A 6,032-nucleotide genomic window follows, 5' to 3' on the forward strand; every position below is an offset into this window, starting at 1 on the left:
TATATGATACATTCATATATACCATCATTATACATTCATATATACCATCATTATATATTATACATTCATATGTACCATCATTATATAATGATGGTACATATGAATGTATAATATATATGTAGATATGATAGGATTGAATAATGATGGTATGCCTCCTAGCTTAGAATGACGTTTAGGGGAGGTTTTTGTTGAAAGGAATCACACTGAGGGTGTGTTTGAAGGGGAATGATAACATTAGTTATGAGGAAAAGGGAAGGGAAGGATAATTTTAATTTGGTATTGTGTTTGGTCGATTAATGAAGGAAAAGAAAGTGAAGGGTAATAATCATGTTTGGAGAAAAAAAGGGAAAGAAAAAAATGGGAATTATTTTAATAAATTAACTATTATACCCTTATATATATATATATATATATAATCCTATACCTGCACAAGAAAAGAAAAAAAAAAAAAATTAGGGCAAATCATTTCACCTCCCCAATCTCGCCTCCATCTCTATTATATATATATATATATATATATATATATATATATATATATATGTTCTCCTATATCAGCAGCTGGGCCACAAGAAAAGAAAAGAAAAATTTAGTGCAAATCGTTTCAGCCTCCCCAATCTCGCCTCCTTCTCTATTATCGTTCTCAACTCTGAACTTACCCTCTCTCTCTCTGTGCACTACAAGATTCAGAAGTTCAAAACCCAAACCCATATATTTCAGTTTATCTTTTTGTCTGCAAGAATCAAAAATTCAAAACCTGTATCGGTATATCATTTCAGATTGTTCAGAAAATCAAAACCCATATCTTTCAGTTTCCATCGCCGCTGTTCCAATTCGGGTTCGCCGTTCCCAAGCTTCAGCCACTGCCCGCCGTCTATCCATTCTGTCTGCAACTGCTAACTTTTGTTTTTTTGGGTAAGTTCTGCATCTGCTAACTTGCTTATAACTTGTATATATATTATTTTGAGGGTAAAATTAACATCACAAATATTAGATCAATCATTGCCTTCCCTTTCTTTCCATTTCCTCCCATTTTTGGGAGAATAAGCAAATCACGGTATAAGCTATACATAACCTTCCGAACTCTTTCCTTTCCTTTCATTTCCTTCCACCCATTTTACCCGAACACAATTTTTTAGTCACCCTCCATCACCTTTCCTTCCCTTCCTCTCATTTTCACTCTACCAAATTGAGGCTGAGTGGCTGACAGAATATGTGAAAGGATCCACATTGGATTTTTGTTCGTAACACTACCCATTCGTGTATGTCATTCAAGTTTATAATTGGCAAGGTTTTATGATTTATCCCAAATATATATATTTATTAGTATAATAATTAAAATTGATAACATCATTTTCCTTTTCTAGTTTATTACTATTCTTTTTCTGTCAACATTGAAAAACAAATATTTTTATTATTAGTATTTATTTTAAGAAGGGTTTGTAGTCGCTTTCTACTCAAATGTAAGAAGTACTAAGTAGCAAAAGATGGTCCATTTTTGTTCTTTTCTTCACATCACTCTCGTACCTCAAGATGCTGGACAACAAAGCTTCATGTTAGAAAAATTCCATGGTTGTATAAATGTACACTACTTAGAAAACTGAAATAGAAAATGAATCCACTACGAATTTAGAATAAATAAATAATTAACAATTAGATATCTCAATTGGTTAAATTCAAGCAAGCGTATGCTTGCAACATAAGAAGTACTTCTTTTGTGATTTATTTTATTTTATTTTATTTCGGGTAAATTGAACTGATACTCCATGAAGTTTTGGTCAACGTCACTCAACGGACAATCAATGATTTTTTTTACATTGATACCCGCTGAGGTTTCAAAAATATACATTGACACCCCCTTTTAGACATTTAAAACCATATAAAATTACCTTTTAACTCTTTAACTTGTCAACAACTCCATTTAAATTATGAAATTATAAATTTAATCTCTTAAATAAATTTAATAAACCAAGCTAACTTATTTATCTCTTTGATATAATTTATATATAATAATACTTAAACCACCATAACCACCATCGCAACATAAAAATAACAAATAATTAAAAAAAAAAAAAATAGCTAGATAACTGTATACTATCATAACCACCACCACCACACCCAAATACCATAGTAGGAAAGAAATTTTTTTTTTTTGAAAACAACCATGGCCCCTAGACGCTACCAGAACCAGCACCACCACCACAATAGAAAAAATAAAAATAAAAATAAAAATTTTGAAACACCCCGCTAACTTAGACACTACCATAACCACCACTAGAGTAGGAAAAAAAAATAAAAACAACCATGGCTAGCCCAGACTCACAAAAAAAAGGGGGGGGGGGGGGGGGGGGGGGGGGAAAGCAGCCATGCCTGAGATTAGGAAGAGAGAGCAGCCATGCCTGAGATTAGGAAGAGAGAGAGGGAGTGTCAACGGCTATGTTCTAAAATGAACCAAAAAAAAAAAAGTTGAAGATTAGGGTAGAGAAATAAGTTTAATTATGAGAGGAGTTTCGTTAATTAATATGACTGATATATTGTAAATTAATTGAATTAAATAATTAGAGGCAAATATGATATTTGAAATCAGAGGGGTGTCATTGTTAAAAAAAGCCATGGACCCACATCTGACACTGGATAAAATCTCAAGAGTGCTAATGCAATTTACCTCTAATTTTTTGTTATATCAAAGTACCATATGAATATCTTTCAAACCAAAAAAAAAAAAAAAAAAGTAATAATAAAATCATATGAATGGTGGTGGATTCATTCACTTTTGAATAGAAATGATTTTATCAATTCCAACAATTTTTTTCCTTTTAGGTAGAACTTGCTCCAATTGATTCTTTCAATTTCTATATCTATTTTATCCCTCTAAATTCTATAGTCCAAGTTATTAGATCTATTCATTAAGAAAACTCGATTCAATATAATTCTTATATCCATAGATCTATTCATAGATTTGAATAGGATGAATCTATAGTAATCAATTGCCTCCTTTAAGTAACAAGTTAGATCCACTACTACAACAATACAATGTTATAAAGTAGAAGACTTTTAGATCACTCACAAGTGAAGAAAAATCACAAGAGGAATCGAGGTTACTAAATCACTTGGGCAACCGAGTCATGCAAAAGGCACACATATCGCATGAACAACACAAATATGGCCTCACTAATGAATCATGCATAATATATATATAGATGCACACACACACACACACACACACATACACACACTCTTGAACAAATTTACAGCTTTTCATGTGGAGAAATCCCCATTTGTTATCGATGATACACAGAGCACGATGTAATTGTCATCATTGGTGTGTATGTTACATACTCAAGTGTCAATTCCTCCTAATTATAAGAAGTCTCTGTCAATCTATCTGGTTTTCTTGTTCTTGTTCACATGTCACAAAAAGCCAAAAAGTAATGATAATACAAAAAAACCAAGAATATATGTGTCTATATCAGCTACAAAATGATCCTTCTTTTTTTAAAAAAAATTAAATAAAAAACATACGTGAACAAATTAAGAACAATAATACAATTAAATAATAGTAAACTTTGACGTTAATAATAAAATAATAATAATAAGTCCAGCTTTTGAAGCATATTTAGATCCAACATGTTGCGTACGCGTAAACATAATCTACTTGGCATGACTCCACCATTGGCATCCTTTAGATTCCCGTGAAAGCAATGTACATCCACCTCCTCTAGCTAATCGAATGTATTCTTGCTTGAAGGAAATGATTAACACACACATCCACACACAAACATATATTTCCGATTCTGCCATCACAATTGTTTTGTACTTCTATTTTAATTTAAATATATATATATATATATATATCTATATTTATTTTAGAGTGTTTTAAACAGTATTTCGAATGTAATATTTATCTTTAAGATTGTTTTTGTACTGCTAAAAAGTGTGTAACTTTCAAAAAATATATATATATTTGTGGTTAGATGCATTTGGTGATTTAAAAAAGTGAGTTCAGTAAGTAAAGATTTCCTATAAAAAAAAGTGCGTTTACATGAAGTTTCTTATTGTATCTAATAAGCCACACACAAACACTATAGGTGGCGTAGAATGACAAATTATATTTTTTAGCTATAACGTGTATTTAAATTAGTTTTATAATCAGCAATCATGTCATGTAAATGAATCACTCAAAGTATGCAACATTGTTATAAGTGTTTTAAAGAAAATTGATACCAAACAAATTTAAACGCGTTTTAAGTATAAAAAATATTTTATAAAATTCATCACCAAACACATAACATACTTTTTATTGATAGCAATTTTGTGGCAGACTTATTGTTAAAAGCATTAATAATTTCATTATTCTAACAGAAATCCCAAACAGACTCTTATTGCAAGATTTTTGGAAATAAAAACATAAAATCATGTTTAGTAAAAAAGTTTTGCAAGTTCGAAAATTTAAATGACTAATTAAAAATGTTTTTTTAAAAATTATTATTTTTTAAATAGTATTTTGTTGCCGTGCTGAAGCAACCAAAAGCATTAATTTTTTGCTTCTTGTTTTGGCCGGTTTTTCAAAAACGATTCAACACTATTTAAATGACGATAAATGTTATAAATCATATTTCATGCTTTTACTTTTGATTCGTTATTGTATATTAACAAAAATAAAAAACATAAAGCATAAATGATTGTCAAACGGGTCATACCGTTTGGCAAAACACACACGTGTTTTAATTATTGTTTTAATTATTGTTTTGACTTGAGTATTCATGTAAAGTGTGCACCTAAAGAAATAGTATCCATGCCGAGATTCATCATTGCGAGAATGGCGATGGAAGAAAAACTGTAACTACCAACATTTGAACTCTTTCAATGAAGAAGACATATTGGTTAAGTGGTTAACATCATCAACGAAATTATATATGGTGTATACGTCTATTTGTTTTTGCTTACTAATATTTGACATATATATACACAACGGCAAAATGTAATTTTATATTTATTTAAAAAAAAAACTTATTTGCTTAAATTAAGAAAATCAAGGAAATGCATCCATTATGTATCTAGTGAAAATACATATGTAATTCCTTTTATAATCAAAACCAAGTGGAAATTTTTTTTTCATGTGAAGATAGCTGCAATAAAATATGGACAAGACTTGTCTATTCATTAATGAATAGGTAATTTTTACTGACCGCTAATGTGGTCCACTTACAAATGCACAATAATTACAAAATTAGATTAATGAAAAATAAGAAAATTAGAAAGGGTAACCTTCGTTGAGGTATTTTCATTCAAAGATTTAATTTTACTTATTAAAATACTCTTTGTGACGTCAAGGGGAACTCGAATAAGAATTTATTCATTAAAAAGTTATTGTACTTATTTATCATTTTTCTGATTTTGTAATTACATTATATTTGTGTATTTATGATTGGACCACATTGGCGATGACTAGAGATGACCTATTCACTCGTGAGTAGGGCAAGTCTTATCCATAAAATATTACGGCAATCTCCATAGCATCATAGTTGCATATTCGTTAAATGCATTTAGAAAAGTATTACAAGGGTTTAGCGGCATTGATAAGGATTCAGAATATAAGTTTTTCAAGGTTTGTTTTTGATTCGTACTTCTAACTTGAATAGTGTTTGTGTTTCATATTAATTTAGCATTCTTTTAAATGCACCATAGCTCTACAACACTCTTATTTTTTAAAAATTAAACGCCAGAAAATGATTGGATTACACAGTTGCCCATGAAAAACAGTCTCACATTCCACTTTCTCCCCATGTTTTTATTCTTATATATACATAAGACTCGAAACTCCTTTTTTTATTTTATTTATTCATAATATAACTTTAATCATCTCCTATAACAAACGGTATAATTTTTTAAAATTACCTTTGGAAAGAAGAGGTATTTTTTGAAGTAAAAAGTCCAAGAATTTAAGTTTATTTATAAATAAAATAATTCTCCCTATGGAGACATTCTTAACGCAAGCGATAACAGTGGCGATGAAGGTCAAAAATTGCTAGTAC

The sequence above is a fragment of the Cornus florida genome, unplaced genomic scaffold, assembly GCF_030987335.1.
Source record: "Cornus florida cultivar Cherokee Brave unplaced genomic scaffold, ASM3098733v1 CherokeeBrave_3.0.0_Hap2_Chr04, whole genome shotgun sequence".
Lineage (NCBI taxonomy): Eukaryota > Viridiplantae > Streptophyta > Magnoliopsida > Cornales > Cornaceae > Cornus > Cornus florida.